The following is a 19,591-nucleotide window of genomic DNA, read 5'->3' as shown; positions in this document are numbered from 1 at the left end:
ATTATCTCCTGGTGACTTTTGCTGTCTTCTTTACTGCTTTTCTGTAGATTAGTTAATCAGATAGTTTTTACTGCGCTGATTTGGCATTGTATATCTGTAATAAACCCATCATATTTTTTTTTCTTCCCCTCAGCTATGTTCTTGGGAGCTCTGCATAATGTGAAATACTGTACTTCCTAGAGTTGTATCCCGTGTCTTTAAGAGGCAGCTTTGTTGAAAATACTACTGCTGTGCTAGATGTTTAAAAATACTTCTTATGTCTTTACGCTGGGATAGGAAAGTTAAGGTGGGTGCAGCTTGCTTCCTGCAACTTAATATCTTCAGTTGCATTCCTGCTGATGAAGAATCCCCAGGGCAGGAGTACAATTCTCGTATCTGCTTAGGGACATGGATGCAGATATATATATCACTAAAATCCCTAAATGGGGATTTTAAAATATGATGGTGTAAAGGATTATTTTGGGTTTTTTAAGGTGCTTACTGTTCTCTTTCAGCCTGTGCTCACTTTCAAGATCATTGCTTATTCTGGGGAAGTGTATGCTGTTCTGTGGAGTGTTTTCACTGGTTTTGAATGATCAGTCTTCGATGACTGTGGTTTTCCTTTCACTGTCAGTTTCTAATGTTACATCAGAGAGAAATCAGTCCCAGATCCCACCTCCATGGTTACATGCTTGCCCTTATACATAAGATGCATCTGCTTCTTTTTTGTAAACGAAACAAAATTATAGATGCAGGCTTAGGAAATTATGTTTACATGCAAAAAAAAAAACAGGAGCATCTCTAGAAAAGTAGACGATTGAAAAGTGACTCATAAAATCATGAATGCTAAAATACAAAGATTTATGCGTTGGGTAGTTTTGTTTTGAAAGTATATGGCTTACAATAATGGGAAGAACTTACCACTCTTTCACAATGGGAGATACAGCAAAGAACTCCACAGTAGTACTGTGTACTTATTACTGTATCCACCTTTTTGCTGGTCCTTCAACACTAGGCACACTTGTAAGATTATTGTTACATGGTGTGGGAAGGGTGTCCATAACTTGTTATTTCTTCTAAGAGTAGGGATTCTGAAGACATGCTGCCTGACGCTACTGTTCTAAAGGGAAAAGCAAGAAAGGTGGCCATATAATAGATATGCAATAGTTGTATATTTCGTCAATAATAAATCCATAATTTGCAAGGTCCCTTGGAAGCAGCCTTTACATCAGTTGAAGAATCATTAGATGAAACAAATTATGGAGCTTTGACATTAGAGAAATACTTATCATATTGTGTAACTATTCTTTTGAAATTACTGCAAACACAATATTATGCTGAATTAGCTGAATTTCATAAAAGATAATGTGGTTCTTCAAATATTTAGACTTGTATTGAGTTAAGTAAAATACTACCTATAATCCAATCTCTGAATTTAGTAAGAAACTTTGTTATGAGGAGGTTGTTCCTTAACTATTTCTTGTATCTTTTTCTGGAATGTGGTTATTGAAACTTAGTAACTGATAATCTTAATTTCATCTGTTTGCTGCTTTGGTCTTCTGCCACAAACCTTTTCAGAGGGCCTGCTCTACTCTATTTTTTTTTTTTTTTTTTTTAGGCTAGGTGGGAAGTGTTACAAATTCTCGTTTTTGAGATTTCTTGCTTAGTTCTAACTCTGGTGTCTTAGAACCCACTGTTCTGGCTGTTGAAATAGAGACTGTTGTTTAGCAGTACATCCATGAGGCAGTCCTCATCCCAGTCATTTCCAAGTCATAATGTGAGTTTTGCTACTGAAACAGCAGCGAGAGTCCAACAGACTCAGGTTTATATTTCTGCATTCTTATTTATCAGTCTTGCCATGGGTGTCTCATGTTTTCTTTCAATCTGGGCATGTTCAGTATTGCTTCTTGTCCTTTAGTTTACCATTCCCAAGTCTATGGCAGAGTTACTCACTGTGTTGGTAACTGCCTTCAGGCAAGAAAATATCATTTTTATCCATTGATCGTTGGTTTGCAGAGGAAAAAGCAGTATAAATCAAAGGACAGTAAAATACTTCAGGGTTTATTAGAATGGGAGTTGTAAAATAAGAAAAGTTATCTAGGCCCTCTAATGGGTATTTCTCTCAAAGTACTGCAGCACAGTATCTTGAGTTGTGATCCTGTTACAGGATTTCTTGAGGCAAGAGATTATCTTGATTGGAAGAAAATAACCAGTAGTTTTATTGCCTTTCCTCCTGTCATTGGAGATGCTTGTGTTCTATGAAAAAATGCAAGATAGCACCTTTTCTGCTGTTGCTGTCTGTATTTTAGAATATCTTGCCAAAACTCTGTGTTTGGGACACAACAGTGAAAAGTGTGAGCTTTAGCATTCACGTTTTTAAAAAGATTTCTCAAATGTCAGCTGGACATCGTCTTGTTTGCACCTGAGAGAGATACAAGCACGTAAAGCTAAAATACACATTAGGTCAAAGCAGGAAGTTTGGATAGAGCAAGGAGGAAAATGTAAACTGCTTTAAAGCTGCAGTGCATATTAGTCTGGAAATCCTTTGCTGTAGGGATGAATAGCTTACGAGTCTGAACTGTGATAGACAGAGCAGGCTTATTTGTTTGACAGCAATGTAGTATGTATGGCACAGTCATCGTCCAAGGTAAAGGACATCATCTTTCTGACGTCTTGAGTGACATAAAACTTTCAGCCATCTTAGCTCTGCATTTTAAAAGAAAAGGCATTGTTGCTAACTGAATTCAGGATGAACAGTGAGCAGCTAGATAGCTGAACAGAAGTCTTCAGTAGTTTTCAACTCTTAGCAAAGAATTTCAGTTTAGGTGATACAGTTTGCGGCACAGGTATGTGTGTGAAAGCTTTATGCCAGAAGTGGAATCCTCATCCACAAGCTGTCATCTTTGTCCCATGTATGCATATTATCCTTCTGTCTTCAGTATCCTCAGCATATCATGGTCTGGTTTTTTGTTTTGTTTTTAGAAAAGATAAGCTGGTTTACTGGCTGCTCTGTTAGAAACAGCGTACTAGTGGCAAACTGACAAACTGCGAGTTTTGGTAATGAGTCTGTACTGATTTAGAGTGGATTTGTAACTGATTTAATGGCTTGGCTTGCTGTATTAAAAGTTCTTAAGTTAAAGGTAGTTCTAAGTTAAAGGTAGACTTAAGATTGTATAAACTGGTCTTAAAATCATACTTGTCTGGGATTTTCACATTGGTTTAACTAAATTATTTGTAAATATAACTTGGAATAACTGGCTTAGATACTGCTGAAATGAGCAGGCCCTTTGGGTTTTTTGTCCTTTTCAGCAGCACACCTCAAGGAGATCTTGAATGAGCGTGTGGATAAGAGAATGTTTGCTGAGTATCCAGTGTCATGCTGGTATGATATTTGGCAGGCTTTCCTTTGCAGACAGTTTTGAGGGGTTTTTATGGTTGCATGCTGTGTGTTCTCTCAGAACTGAATTCTCTCCTGATTCTTGTAAGAACTCCTTTGACAAGAGTTCTGTCATGTCTTACATTGTTTTCACTTGAAATTAATTTGAGTTTTTCAGGGCCTTGGCTTTTTCTTTCACCTTCATCAAAATTATTCTTTCTGGTAGCTTTCAATTCTATCTGCAGGCTATTTTGTACTGCACTTTTCACAAAAATAATGTAATTTTTACCAGCTAGATTTCAGTATTTCACATGTCAAAGTAAAACTACTGTTCTCCAAACATCACTTCGAATTCAGGTTTTCATTGAATCCATGAATATGCTGTGCTATTTTTTCTTCAAACTATGCAGTTCAAAAGATATTCTAACATACGCACACTATCCACAAACCCTTCAGAATCTGTAGGAAAGGGAGCATTCACGTCTATTTTTTTTTTTTTTTCCAAAGCAGAGGAGGTGGTTATTTATGAAGTCTGTAGTTCATATGAAGTATTTAGTAGACAATGTCTAAGACTACATATAAAAACGGTAGCATCTTTCTTCATCTACTCTATGTAGAGATTTGCAGGATAGACACCAGGCATCTTAATATCTCATCAAAATCTTACAAGATAGAGTTTTGATAAATGATTCTTCAGAAGGCAATGAGATACTGGTCTTTCAGGAAAAGAGAATGTATTTTCAATTTCACATCTAGCCCTTGCATTATGTCTAGGCAGAGCACAGTGTAAAAGTAATTCTTCTCTCATTTATACGCTTAGATTCCTAAGCAGAGCACCATCTCAAAATCTTTTTGCCAACTCACCTGTGCCTCCTTCCAAAAATTCCTGTCTTCCCCATCATTGTATTGTGACTGTACAATGTCTAGCACAATTTGAGCAAAATGGTAAAGATTTCTTGAACAGTCAAGCGACATTAGAAGTGATACTACCATTGAAAAAGATAAATATGGAAACTCTTTAGGGGAAAAAGGGTTGTATATTTACTTCTATAAAGAAGTTTTGACTGCTCAGAAATCTGTGATCATATATGACAGGAAAAGGTAAGTGTGAATATTCTGATAATTATGGAGTAATATTACATTTTGAATTGTGTGTTCAGTGCCAGAATTTGATCACTATCACAGACTGGCTGTAGGTGGTACTGTCTTATTTCACAGTGTGGAAGCTGCTGTGACAGTGACTCTCTAATGCAGAATTTGCTTTACAATTTTGGGGGGTTTAAAGTATTTTTCAAGTATTTAGTTCAAGAGTATTTAGTTGAAGACTAAGATTAATAGGCATTTCATGACTGCTTTCAGGGGAGCAGGACTAGGACACATATTCTTGATCCTTTCTTGTAAGGAAAATAATTCAGGATATGCGTAGCCATACAGCTAATTCTCAGTATGCTGGTGTCTTCCTCAATTTGCAGGGAGCCTAAACCAGTATCTCAGTCATGAGAAATTTGAAAAATAAGGAAATTGTTTTAAATGCCAGCACTTTTGTATCTACTTACAAGCCACGTTAACAGAGCTACCTGACTAGTGCACTTCTCAGAGTTCTGAATTGGTCACTACATTCCTGATATAGTTGAAAGCTGCAATTTCCGCATATTTGTATGAGAGAACTTTTTTGGTAACTTCTGCAAGATAGTTTTGTATCACCACATAAATGTGGGATACACGAAGTATAAGAAACAGGCAGCAACATAGGGTAATAAATCTCTTTTAAGGAAAATTATGCTTTTGTATATAAATGAAACTGTTACTGAGTTTGTAGGCTGTCATTCCTGTCTACTAAAAAAATCAGGGGCTGTGCCACTTTTTTTCTTAGTCTTCTTCTTTGAATGCCTAGGAATTTGGGTTTTCAGTTATATTGATTTTGCTCTCTTTCTGTGCCAGAACATGAAAGGAGGGGGGGAGAAGGAAGTGATGGGGATGCTGCATAAAAGTGATTTTCTTCTGTTTTTGTGAAGAATATATAGAAAAAGATTTAGTTTGTGTTTAAACACTGGCAAAAAAGGACTACTGGGAAAGCAGACATGATAGCGCAGGTCACCATAGTAGTTTGTGTCAACCAGTGGGAGGTCATGCTTACTGGTTTAGGGAAAATACTTTAAAAGGGAGAAGGGCTTAAAAAGATTGCTATAATTCAATTCTGGGTCAGGGAAGAAGGTCAAACCAAGAGCTTGGTATGCAGATATGTGTGTCCAAAAGCAACAAGGAAGACTTGGCCAGTTCAGTAGTTCTTGAAATGCTGGTGGATGTGGGGATTCCCTGGAAGGGAGATTTTTGTCTTTCTGAGTTGCTGCCCAGATTCTGTTGGATCTTCTTCATAGAATTCTTCATAGATTCTTCATAGAATCTTCATAGATTCTTCATAGAATAACAATTCTATGTTATTAAGGTGGGCTCAAGCAAAATGGGCTTGGAACTAATTTCAAGGTAGTAACTCCTTTAAGTTTGTATGCTTTTAATACTTTTCTTCCCCTGCACCTTGTGACAGTGAATGAGGGTGTGCATATGCAAAGGAACTTGTCTTAGCAATGGTCTCTTTCAGAGACCATGTATGGGTAAAGCAGTTCAGCTGGTTCAGCTCCCTGCTCCTCCCTCTCAGAGAGCTGAGCAGAATCCGTTCTGCTGAAACGGTTGTTCTACTTTCTGCTTTCTATATTTGTACAACAGCAGCACGCTAGCAAACTAGGCAGTGTGGCTGGTCTTGTGTGCATTCGGCATTTGCTGAGCAGAATTGAGAGCCAGGGCTTACAGTCTCTGTTGTTAGCGTTCGTCTGTCTGTCTGCGTCTCTGGGGAGGACTGGCATTCCAAGTGAAAGGTGATCTGTTTGTGGACGTTTTCTTTTTTTGTAAAATGCAGTTCATCCAAGTTGGAAGTCTAGGGACCGGGAGTGGAGGAGGGAAAGCAGATGTCTTGAAGGGAGAGTGTGTAGTGGGTGGCAGCGGCATCAGAAAGATACAGTTTTAAGCTCCAAAAGAGCTGCAGTCTTCTGGGATGAGTATTTTAATGTCCCTGCCTGCTTTGGGGAGTGAGTAGCCAGGGCCTATATCTTTCCATAAAAGGCCTGGTGTCACTGTCTGCCATGAAGATTAATGAAAGCTAGATCCTGTCCTGTAAGAACTGAGTGCTGTCTTTGCTTGTTGTGGGTAAGGGGGATTAATGAGAAGCCAGACCCTGGCCAGCTTAGTTTGGAATAAGAAGTTGGTGCTAAGGCGATGGCATTGTAGAATATACCTTGTTAGGAAGAGCTGGAAACTTGTAACTAGGACTTCCCTGGCTGTGCTTTTGCATAATCTTTGTATTAAGGCTGTACACACATTGGGATGACTATTCTTAATAGCTTTTTGTAAGTAGTAGATCTTGTGAGCAAATAGTGCAGGAAGTATGTCGGCTGCTGACACTGTAGTAAGCTGTCGATACAATGATTCTTCTGAGTAGCAGAAGGGTGCTCAAAACAGTGGTAGCAACTGGATCCACCATTAACATTGGCAACAGATCTTTTGAGAGGGAGAGGGAAATGGGTTATAGGCTACTTCTGATTTTAGGGGATGCTGTCCAGTTACAAATTCTGCTGCCTTTTGAATATCTATGCCAATAGGCATTGGGCCTTTTGTTTCCTGAATTTGAGTGAGGAAAACATTTTTCCACTTGTGAAACAGAAGGCAGTGTCTTATTAAAATCATTGTTGAGGACCGTGGTCCATAAACTCAGTCTGAATTATTTTCTTTCCTACCACTGCAGTCTTTTCAGTGTATTTCCTCCTGAGAAAGCTGTGTGTATCTCAGATTCAGAAGAAGCAAATTTTGGAGGCAAATTTGTGAATCTCAGATGCCCCGGCAATGTCTGAATCACACTGTGTCTGCAGGTAGGGAACTGTGGTGACAGAGGGTCATCTCATTCTTGAACTGCTTGAACTCAAGAAACTTTCTTGTGTGGCTGTTTTCTGATCATGCTTGGTTTAGCAGGGACACATTGCAGTAGTTGTTCCATCTGCATCTGGAAAACCTATGGAATTCTTTGTGAATATGGAGCTTCTAGGATGTTGTTTGTTGTCTTAAGTGCCCTGGTATGTTTCCCAATTTTTGCATCCTCTTAAAGCCCTCTGCTTTTCTTCCTGCTTTCCCACTTCCTGTCTCCACAGTTGACATCCTTCTATGTAAACCAACCAGAGCAAAGTAGCAAAAAAATAATCTAAACTGTTTCAGAATTTACAATACCAATTGACAGTGAATCTTGGTACTGTTTGATGCCTGTGATCAGGGTTGTAAAATTCCTCTAAAGTGTTTTCTGGTACCATACTTAATTTTTGCTTGTAGTCTTGTAGGAATATGATTAGGAAGTTTCAGAGGCTTCTTGGAGGTACACTATTGCATGTTTAAAAAATACTGTTTGTCGGTTCTCTGAAAGATGTGATGAAAAATGGGTAGAACACTGAAGAAGTATGTGTTCAAGTGCATTGAGCAGATGAAAGATAGTACCATTCTACAGCCTGGCGTTAGGAGATTTAAATATTCCATTTTGTAAGAATGTGAGACAGCGTAAGAGTGTAAGAAAGTGACAGTGTTCAGAGCTAAGCTGAGCTGTCAGTTTTGTTTCTTGGAAGGCAGATACTTTGAGCTACGTGTATAGTAAATTTGTCTTGCACCTATTGCCCACTAGTGCAGAATGGGTAACAGTGCTCTGCCTATTTCCAGGAGTTCAGGTGATTCATGTAGCAAAATACAATGCTTTAGATGTATAAGGACAGGAAATCATATTTGCCATGTATACTTTGAGTATCCATTCTGGATTGACTACATTATTATCCTGCTTGCAGAAAAGTTTTATCAAGGTTGGAGATAAGTGAGAAGTTTAGCTTTTGTCTGACATCCTTTGGAAGTCCTGAAATTCCACAGGAAGGGGTAATGTTTTATTTTCTTCTTACTTTATTGCTTTTATGATTTACAAAAATAATTTCCTTTTTTTATGTCATAAATATACAGTTGAATAATAACGTTAGGTTAAGGGTGGACATGTGAGAAGAATTTAGAATTAAGTCCAGTGTTCATTTGAAGTTAGTTAAACTTGTAACAGCTGTTGAAAAGAATTACTGGTATTGAACTTCAGGAAGAATAAGTGAAAAGTGAAAGTTAAAAAAGATTTGCTTGTGATTTTAAAAAGCTGAATCATATACTTTAATCAAGGATAGGGAGTGATATGTCTTTCAAAGTTGGAGGCAGTCTGCTGGCAAAGAATTGGGACAGTAAAGGTGATTATATGGAAGAACATGTATATGCTTACAAGTATAGAGTTTCCTTAATGGAAGTATTGGAAGCCTTATTTATTGTTTGAAGTTTTTAAAAAGGATTAATCAGTAGAGAACGATTTGAAATTTGGCACCTAAATCTGATGATGTAGTTCCATGAGTAATTTGAATGAGCATATGCCAGTTTTACTCTGAAAGAGGCTTGTTCCATCTTTCATGTGTTTCCCTTTTCCTTTGTGCTGCCAAGAGCATCTGTGTGGTTGTGCAGTGAATTCAATCAGAGAGCATGTCTGTGTTAGAACTATTATTTTCCTGTTATTGGTAGGCTAGATCACACCTGGATCATTTCCTTTCTCAGGCTTGTTATGCAGAGGTGCGGATGGATAGCTGATGAGGGCAGAGTTCTCTGTTCTTTTGGCAAGAGCATCAGCTTAAACTGGATCTACAGTAGGAATATCTTGATCTATTCCTTTGTATTTCCACCCCATTTCTATGTAATCTTTATGGAGAGCTTATGTCCAGTCTTCTGGAGTAATACAAACAACAAGAAAAAAAGAATTGTTTGCATGTGTTACCCTGTATGGCACATACCACTTTGGTTTAGACAGGGAGGTACTAAATGTTGTCACAACATATTTCTTTATGAATGTGGTATTTGATACATTCTGTGTTTGATGCTGCTGTATAGAGAAGCCTGCTGTTCATTTGGGACGAAACTGGTGAACTTCCCTGAGGTGAGGACAGAGAAAAGATAATGTGCCACGTAGACGGTTACATTTGAGGTTCTGATTTAGGAAGTATAAAGTGCTTTCAGAATCCAGATACTGAGGTATAGAAACCCTGAGAATCCAGTAAGATATGTAAGAGGATTTTATGTCTATTTTGAGTCCTCATGCAGCCAAGACTGTATTTATAGCACTTGTTTTGGTCATAAAGTTTCTGGAGTGTCCTCCTGCTAGCAGTGGAAACCAGCTGATGTCATACTGTGCCTTCCAGGAAAAGTGAACGGAAAGAATTGATGGAGAAGTGTCTAAGTGAAGAACGTGTGAAAATACATGCATAAAACTACAAGCAAGTACTGAATCTCTCTAGTTCTTGGCAGAGTGCATTGATGCTCTTGATCCTTCCCACCCCCTTCTCCCCCGACCCAGGCAAAGGATCCAGCCTTATACAGCAGGGAGAGCAAGCAAAGCTGTCGGCTGGCACAAGAGTTAGTGAGCATTAATCGCCACAGGCGAGCATCCTGGAGGGGCTGATTGAGTCATAAAATGGGCCGTGAAGGTAGTTTGTGAAATAAAAGGCTGCTATCAGTAAGAGAGACATTCTGTTAGTTGATTTTAGATGTTCATAATGGAGAATGAAAGTTAGGCATCTTCAGACAGAAAAGTTCATCTTAAGTGTGGTGTTACATTTGTGAATGGTATTCAGACAAAAATAATGCTTCAAGGTGCTGCATATGTTTATGCATTGATATGTTTTCAGCAGGTATTAGGTTGTAAATTAATGCAGATTTTTTTTCTCATTTTTCTATATTATTTACAGTGGTTTGTATGCTTCAAATACTATATAAAGACATTGAAGAGGGGGGTAAATATTATAAAAAAAGAAACTGAAGTATGTATAAGTGATGCTGCAAATGATGACAAATGAGAAACCTTCGGAGAGTTTGAGTAGAAGCTTAGGAAGGACTGCTTTGCAGTAAAATAGTTAGATTTTATTTCATTTGGGTTTTTGAACGAAAGTCAGGACATTCCTAAGTTGATGTTCCCATAGCAATGCCAATGTTTGCCTCTGATGAAGAAAAAGAAATAGTACAAAATATTTTTTGTAAAGCTTCAGCTTTACACACCCAATATTAAATCTCTTTTAAGTGTTAAAATTTGCTGTTGAAAGTTATTTGAACCAATATTCCTTAAAATAGAGCATTGATCCCAGTTCTTTGCCGATGTAAAAAAGTGTAATTTGAGACTTGTATCCATTTACTTCTGCAAAGGATTTGACCATGTGCCTATTACAAAAGGAATAAAAATAATTGAGAATATTTTTACTCTTTGGTTTGCAGGCGTGGCAATGGCAGATTCTGCACGGTAGAGTTCATGGCAAATATTTGTCTAATATAAGCCAAGCAAGAGACACATACAAGCTTAAGGTAAATCAGTCTTTCTTAGTTGTGCTTCTTTGAAATAAAATATAAATGTTTAAACTTTAAAAATTTTGCAGATACAAATTCGGAGTAGACTTGAAATTCTGTATCCAGTTTGATTCTGATCTTTCAAAATTGGGATACCTCAAGATTATTTTCCCTCTGAAGCTGACAGTAGGTGCTGGAAATGGTCATATGTACTGTGTCCTCTTCCAGTATTTTAGGTGTAATAGTACAGAATAGCGATAGTGTTTTGAGGATGTTTGTGGGGAGACATACAAAACTTCTTTATTGTCTGTTTGTATTTGAATCTATTTCTTTTGATTGCACAAAGGAAAAGAAGTGTGTAAGTACCTTGATATTGTAGAGTCATAAAGCGATTTGGGTTGGAAGGGACTTTAAAGATCATCAGTTCCAACATTATAAAAAGACATTTTTAACAGAGCTATGTGAACTGTGTCTGTCTAAACACTGCACAGGGATGATTATCCCATTGAGATTTTTTTATCTTGCCTTTAGTGATAAGTGAGTAAAAGTGTTAGTATTTGAATCTTGTGGCTGAGATAGATGAGGTTGTCAAAGTTCAGCTAGGGTTGCTTCTAGAAGTAATCCTTGTGGTTAAACTGAGGATATTGTTTCTGTTCACTGCACCTCAATCTTTTACTCTAAAGAAGTCATAAAACTTTGTGCTGCATTTGATAGGTCTTCCTGTGGTGTGTACAGTGTCTGTAAAGCAAAACAAGAACGTGTGTTTTCTGAATATTTTGGATCCTCATTCAACAAGTAAATAAAATGTTGCATTAGTGTGTACCTTCTGTATTTGCAACTCTTGAGACATTATGAGAGTCTCTTGATGCCATAATGTGGAAGGATATAGCAAGCTTAAATCTTTTGTTGGTGAGATTCTTTGGTTTTTACTAACAGACAAATGTTTTGTGGAAAGATTTTTTTATGAAGTTGTTTACTAGGTTTTCAGCTGGGATGCAGCTGTAACAATGTGATGATACTCTGACTCCTATTGAATACATTCTGTTGCTAGTTCTCAAAATACCTCTTCACAAAGAAAAACAAGATGATAATACTGTACAAACAAACTCCTAGGACCATAAAGTGACTTGTCCAGTGCTGTTCAGTCCCATAGTTAGTAATAGAACTCACGTCTTCTAAGCCCCAGTCTTGTATTTTCAACCATAGACCGTAGGATTATTTTGTTTTGCGTTCTGAAAGTGTGTCTCTTTACACCTTCATTATGGGTTACAAGACTAATGATCGATTTTGGGAATGTTTAAGTTCTAATAGCTGAGCATGGAACAGACATTGCAGATATAGTCTGCATCCCTGATGTTAAGTGTTTTATGATGTTCTCATTACAGTAATGTGAAGTATGGCATTTAAGATGTTTTCCTTTCTCTCTTTTTTTTTCTTTTTTCCCTTAATATGAGGTAGTCCCCAAATGTGCACCTCTTCTGTTCTTCCTATTGTATCTTAAATTGAGCAAACTTACATTCTGATAGTCAAACATACTGTCCCAAGTAATTCAACTGGTCTGCTTACTAACTGTGGAGATTGTCTGCTAACCTGTACACGCATTAGTACTTGTGCTGGCAACACTGAGGACAACAGTCCTTGAGAGCTCTGCCAAAGTGAGCAGGCACAGTGACTGGGAGCTGTTGCCTTACGTTGAGCAAGTAGCTTCTGGTGCTGAGAGGTTTGGGTAGTGTGAAGTTTGCAGTAGAACTACATTTCTCAGATAAGAAGGCATGGCTGCTTCCTTGATAAGGTTTCGGCGCTGTAGGAGTTTGTTGTCACTCTCTGTGTTGTCTTGCTGTCTCATGAGTAATGTTTACTAGAAGGTGACATGCTTTCTGTGGATTGTGGCCTAAGCTGTACAGTAGTTGAAGCTTCATCTGATTTTTATAGGCCTCTCTATTTGTAAGTAAACTTATCTAGTGCACTAGCTCCTTCACTCTCTGATGCATCATTACCTCCCCTCTGCATTTCCTCCGGAGAAATAGTTATTTTTATATTTCCAAGTTTTTGTTATTGGCCATACTGGCACTTAAAAGTATGTACATCTGCAGAGAGTCCAGACTGAACACTGATTTATATAGGAGATTGCTGACGCCAGGATGTATCTGAGGTTGAGCTATGTGGTCTGTTTTATCTGTTAGCCTCTTGAATTGTCAGTGGTAATCTTGACATCCCACAAACATTAATTCCTGGAAAATGTAATGAGAAATCAGAACTAACTGGTCTAGACAAGTGCTGACAGTGACAGTAATTTCATTGATCAAAACCCATTAAATGATCCAATGTTCTCTTATAGATGATCCTGGGTGCTGGTGAGACTGAATTTTTGCCACTAAGTAGCAAAGCAGTATCGCTATATTTATTGGGTGCTCATCCATTGTCCACTACTTAGTGGCTAGAGCCATTTGTTTTCATTACCAGCTGTAGTTCTGTTTATATTATATTGCATACCATAAGCTACAACTGTTTGTTCATCAGCAAGAGTGTATTTTGTCACTCTTAAATCTGGCAGGGCTGTGTTAAACCTTCATTTTTCTACATGGAATTTTCAGGTGGTGTCATAGTTCCTCCCAGCTACATACAGAAGAAGTTGGAAGTGGCATCTGACTCAGATGCAGCACTTCATTTGGGGGTGCAGGGGAAACTTCAGGAGAAATCTTGTTTGCAAAAGCTGTGATGAGATGTCCCAATTTACACCTGTTAATTCTTTTGCGGTCCCCACTGAGAACCCACACTGGTGCAACTGAAAACATTCTCAGTGTATGATGCTGGGCTGGGGTGAATCTGCAGTTTGCACGAGAGCTTACTGCCATGTCAGTTAATTACAGAAATTGCTATGCTACACACATTGCTAGTGTCATGCCAGCTGTATATGCCTTGATCTGAGGTATTCAAGTCCTGATTTCTTCTGGGAAGAAATAAAGTTGTCAGATTCTTTGGCCATTGGGCCAGGTTTGTCTGATGTATAAACTTGGATAAAGTATTTGGTGTGTTTATGTTCTACATGCAGTTAAGTGAACCATACTAAAACAGTTTTGTTTTGAGAAACATTTATGATTTAGGAGCATTCTCCCAGGCTTTCTATAGGTTGTCAGATTTGCTGCTTGCTTTTTAAAGTTTTTATTGTCTTGGATTTTGCCTTTGATTCAGTGAGGTGTATGTTTTTTCCCAAAGGTATCCAAGAATTATGGGTTCCTCTGGCTGATAGCTGTACTTTTGGTACCTTTTGAAGTCTTTAAATTAATTCTCTTGAGTGTACATGTGCAAAGGGAAGATTTTCTTTTTAACGTTAAAAAGTAGTTTACCAGTATATTCTTAAGCATTTACTTAAGATGAGTGAGCTGTGTATTTCGGTTTTTTCTGATTATCATAGAAATATAACGGTGTTTATGACAACTTTCATAAGGCTTAAATATCTGGCAAAGATTGAGTTGAAAAGGAAGAAAACAAGAAGGTTGTGTTACATGGTGTTTTGAAGACAGGTCTGTTAGTAGGAATCTGAAACTATTTTTTGGCCATAAACAAATACTCTTCATTTAAACTTCAAAAAAACAAAGGAATGTGGGCGGAGTGGAAGGTGGTGTCCTCAGGTAGCATATTTGCCGGAATCACTGGTAGGAACTTCGTAATCCAGAATGTCATGGTGAAACAGAACAAAAATAAGTGTGTAAAGTGTTCCCTGATCAATAGTCAGTTTTCAGTAATATTCTAGAAAAGATAAATTTGTAATTTGGGAAATGCACATTTCAATTAAGAGTTATGTTTCTCAACATTGATGGATTGATTTTTATTGTTCTTAACTAGTATTATAAGAGAATTTTTTGTTGCTGTGTTTAGGATTCCATGTTCCTTTAGAAGGTATAATATTTTATTAAGTCCATTGAACAAATTAGGAAGAAATTAGAACAATTGAAAATTACTACAAATTAGGGATTAAAAAATTCTCAAGAGATCTCCCTCTGGAGAAGAGGGCATAAGTATATGTGATAAGTATCTAAGTATATTACAAGACAAGTTAAAAGAGGGTATGGGTCACTTATCCACACTTCTCAAAGGATATAGAACAAAGATTGTGAAGGGACCTGCAAGGCAGTGAAAATATGGAAACTCAAATGGTCTTGTATAACTCTTCTCCTTGCGGACAGATGCAGGTTTTGGTTTGGTACCTATAGATAAGTAAACAGATTTGGATTTTTTGTAAAATACTGCTTGACTACCATGAGTGTAGTTCTGCAAAATAACCTAGGAGGAAGCAGAGGAGAAATTCTTTTAAAAGAATATTGCAAAGTTTGTATTTAAATATACACTAGCTTGTGATGTGGATCAGTTAATGAATCTGCAGAAAGAGAATCCTGAATCGAAAAGTAGCATCCCTTACTTATGAGATGCTAGTACAGAAAATCTGTATGGTTCCTAGTTGATGATTTGCCTAAGATACAGAAATAACATTTTTTTTCCATTTTTGTGATGTTAGTTCTTTGTGTTCCCTAATCCAGAACTTTCTCATACATTTCCATCTGTGCTGTCTTACATTAGAGTTACATCTGCAGGTTCCTTGGCATCTGTTAGTGCTGCTGCTGTCAAAATAATGTTACATAGGAGTTTAGAATTGTGCATACTGCTATTAGCAACTCATCTTCTGTCATGAGAGCCAGACAGGTAGGGTAAGTCCACAGAATGTTATTAGGAAGTTACAAAACTACTGTTTTCAGCCATGTTGTGTTTGCTGTCCTTTCTTTTGTATCCTTTCATTTAGTCTGTGTATTTTTGAGAGTGCGGTTTCTTTTTTGAGTCTAATGAGGGTTGTTACCACCTCATGATGACTTCTGCTATTATAAATATGCTTTACTTTCACAGTCCTCAGTATTTTACAAGATGGGGTTCATGTTGTGTCTGATTTTAACTCTGGAGTACTCAAATGTCTGTTTTTTCCTTATCTTTTAGAGTGAAGACAGGAACGGCTAGAGAGAGGTGCATAGCTGCAGGTATGAACCAACTACAGTTTGTATCACTCAGTTGCATATTGGCACTTCCTTTTAAAGGTTTAGAGAGAAGTTGGTTTTACTTTCAATGAAGAAAGCAGTGGTTTTCCACTGCAGTGAGCAGTGCTCCCTGCATCTTAAACTCTGCAGTTTCCTGCCTTTGTACTGCTAAATAGGGTTGGGAGTGTTAACGGTTTAGGACTGCAAGTACCAAGTCAATAGGCTTCTTTAGCTCCATCTGTAATGTAGTAATTTTAGAAACATAATTAACTGCAAAGTAGAAATGTGTGTCTTCGTTGTAATTTTTTGACCAGATCAAATCTTAAGTGCTCTGTAGTACATTAAACCCTAAAGGTGAATATTAGTGGAACAACTCCCTGTGGGCTGAGACAGATTTGATTATGTGCAGCAGAACAGGAGCATAGTCTAGTATGAAAATGCTTGAAGCCAAATGCAAGGATCTTCTGGTGCAATTTTCTTAATGTCTTAAGTCCAATAAGGGTGTAGTTTCATGAGACATCTGAGACAATTCCCCCTTGCTCTCTTCTTCAGTTTCCAACTGAGTAGTTCTGTGTCCTTTGGTTATGCTTGGTTCTTGTAATAGTTTGACTGCATGGTAAATAAAGTCAGCTTGACAACCCAATAAAAAGCTCTTTAGTGATCTAGTTATTATTTCTGTGGTTTAGCAAGTTGCAATGGTTTACAAGTAACAAAAGAACAGATCACACTGTCTGTAACTGTGCACCTGAAGAGTTCGAACTCACCTCTAAGGACAAGTGACCTCTAACTACTGTTTTAAGTAACACTGTCATGCTCGAAGTGTGGTGATTGTTGCTCATCTGATGAATCACTGTGCTATGGCAAAAATATTTATGGTGTGCCTTTACTCTGTAGACAACCAGGCAGAGTTGAGTTTTGATATTATTTTGAGGAAATACTTGTTTTTTACTATGGTCAGACACTTGCTACAGTTTTCATAAATGCATTGGAAAGGATTTAGTTATGTCTTTATTGGAAAGAATATAAAATTTGTCTCTAAAATGAAGGATATCCTGTCTCTCCATGTGTTACTCATCAGGGTAGAAAGAGCTAAAGTTGGATTAAGAAGCCTAGGAACACCTTCTTTTTTAAGTGATTTTTAGAGAATTGGCAATTGACCTCTGTGTTTGGAGCATTGGTCTCCAAGCATTGTGGATGTTACAGGACACTCAACTTCTTTCCTGAATGACTGGTGCTCTGTACTTTGCCATTCCTGCTCCTTTGCTGTTCTGTTAGGACTGTACAGCAGATAGGAAAGAGAGAATACTGGTCATTATATTTGTGGTTTTGTCTGAAGAGTTTGTATCTTTTGAGACAGACAAATCTGTGATTAGACCCAGCTTTTCCAAACACATGGGATTCTGCCAGTTACAAAACACAGGTCCAGAATCAATAGATTTGGATTACTTAAATAACAAAATAATCAGATTGTAGATCAGAAATAATCATCAAGTTTATGGTGACTGAAAATAAGTCACAAAACAAAACACTTCCATTTGGTGTAAGTTCCATGGTTTCTCATCTTAAGAGCAACTTAAAGTTGAATTAATCTGCCTTAATGCGAATGCAGGAAGGTGTCCACATGAAAGAGGACTGAGTCTTTTCTTGAACATCTGACAATATGTAAAATTGTTTCATCCTGGTATGAAAGATTTCTTACGATGATTAACTCCACACAGATATATCAGAATAAAATTGATGGTATTCTGCTTTTGGTCTGGTCAGGGAATAAAATTGAGGAGGAGTCAGCTTTGCTTTAAGCAATCAAGTGACCTTTGAAATAGCACTTTTGTTACCCACTTTTCTAGTAGCTGTTATCTTTAACCAGACACGTTTTTTAATAGATAGTTTACTCTGAGATTCAGGATTGCTTCTTGTATTTAGAAATTTATATGCCATGCTTTGCCAAAGCAGATTAAACAGTTATACTTCTGCCAGATACTACTGTCTTAAAAGTATGTTGTGAGCATTGACGGTTTCAAGACTGAGGAACTCCTACTTCTCTTTTGACTTTTGTCATATCCACATTCACCATACTGATACTCTACTAGTTATCGGTAGATAGGACCAGTAGTAGGACAGAAATGCCTTTGTACTGTTTAAATGCCCTGTGAACAGAGAGCACTGTAGTGTTCATGTTGTTCTTACTCCCCTGACCCTCCTTTAGGGTGATCCTGTTGTCTTTCTGAACATAAGCTCTAATGAAAACTCCTTTGAGACAGATTGGTAGGCAGGTTGTGTGTTGAAGAAGAGCAGCTTACCTGTTTTTACTTGAAATGTATCTGTTCAAATTAAATCTCTGCAGAACTGAGCCCCTTCCAAAGGAGAGGACTTTGGCGTGGAGATTAAAATGGGCATTAAAAGATTGTAGGATTGTCTACTCAGAAGGAACTTCATCTCTTCTGCCATAAGAGAAGTTAATCCTTCCTTAGCACTTCTAAAGCCATTTATAGTTTGCAAAAGTAGATGTGAATTTGTTTGATTATAGATTTGTTTGGAGGGATTGTTCTGCATCAAAGTAGTATTCTTCATTCTTTCTGGGCTTAGCTCTTCCTGAAGTTGAAACTGAAGCACATATATTATACTGTTTCTCTTACAATTCTAGAGGCTTGGAAAGTTTAGATATTTTTCAGAAACATACTCTTTGACATTTTTATTATGGTTCTGCATGTGTAGCTTAACAGCTAGTGAAGTTTTGCAGATGGCTGCTTGTCCAAAATACATAGCAGAGGTCTCCACTTTGTTTAGGAGACAAGGTAGCAACCACTGCCTAAATCTGCTGCATTTCTTCTGTGCCAGGAGTATGCTGGAGTATCCCCTGTTGCATCTGTTAGTCTTTTCTACCCCACAACACATGTGGTAGATAGAATTGTTTGCTTTTCCAGGGATACCACATCCCATTTCGATCTCCTCTGCTCTGCTCATGGACAATACTGAAGCTATGCCTTTGCATCCTTGTGCCAAGAGCCAGGGAAAATCATGTCTTACCGTGTTCTAAGTTGATGCACTATGTAGAAATTATTGCAGTAATTACTATTTTAATTGCATGGTGTGCTCTCCTGGAGCTGTCTGGGCTGCATTTGAACTCTCTTCAGGTAATATGCAACAAAAAGATTTCATTTGAGTAATATGAAATGAGAAATAGTGAGTGAATTTTTACTGTAGTGTAATATTAACTTATTCTGATTTGTATATAGTACTATCAGGAGAAACAATTTAAGATTAAAGGACTCCTCAGAATGGCTTGTATGGCTGTTCTGATGGCTGCAAAGGACAATAAAACTTGTTGCTTTGTTTAGTCCAGAGGGTCTCTTGAAACTTAACAGAGGAAGAAAGCAAAGAGTCTTACCATACTTCAGAAAGATTTTTAAACAGGTCTGACTGCTATTCTAGGACCTTTCAATAAGGAGAGGTTTTAAAATAATTTAGTAGTACCAACTTTGTTCCTTTGAGTTAAGATTACACATTACATTTCTGAAGTAAAAAGTAACTGACCAGTTCATACTTTAATCTTTTTCCTTACACATGCACAAGGTATATTGCTTGCAAAAAACCTTAGTTAAAGGCATTTTTGATTCATTGTAGTTCTGTGTAAGGTAATACAAAAATCTTCATTCATGGTATTGTCCTGGGGTTGTATAGCTGTTTCTGTAGTCTCCCCTGGGTCCAATATGCAACCACATAGCAATTCTCTGTGTAAATGTATTTGCTTTGCCCGTTGTACTGTTTTGTGGCATGTTTG

General features: G+C 37.5%; 1 protein-coding gene across 7 annotated transcripts in view; it reads left to right on the top strand.

Moving 5' to 3' along the window:
• The window catches only part of CELF1 (CUGBP Elav-like family member 1), a 69,356-nt gene that overhangs the window by 1,335 nt on the left and 48,430 nt on the right, over nucleotides 1–19,591 (top strand). For 2 of the 7 annotated variants that reach the window (XM_055716524.1, XM_055716522.1), the window contains exon 2: nucleotides 15,773–15,813. The exons of 2 other annotated variants lie outside the window; for them this stretch is intronic. The gene's annotated coding sequence lies outside the window, so the exon portion shown is untranslated. Of the gene's footprint in view, nucleotides 1–10,717; nucleotides 10,805–15,772; nucleotides 15,814–19,591 lie in introns of those variants that run through there. 3 more of the 7 variants (XM_055716523.1, XM_055716526.1, XM_027816268.2) reach the window with 3 other exon arrangements.

Source organism: Falco cherrug, chromosome 7 (assembly GCF_023634085.1).
Source record: "Falco cherrug isolate bFalChe1 chromosome 7, bFalChe1.pri, whole genome shotgun sequence".
NCBI classification, from domain to species: Eukaryota; Metazoa; Chordata; class Aves; order Falconiformes; family Falconidae; genus Falco; species Falco cherrug.
Note: the sequence above shows the minus strand (reverse complement) of the source record. Positions and strands in the feature narration are given on the sequence as shown.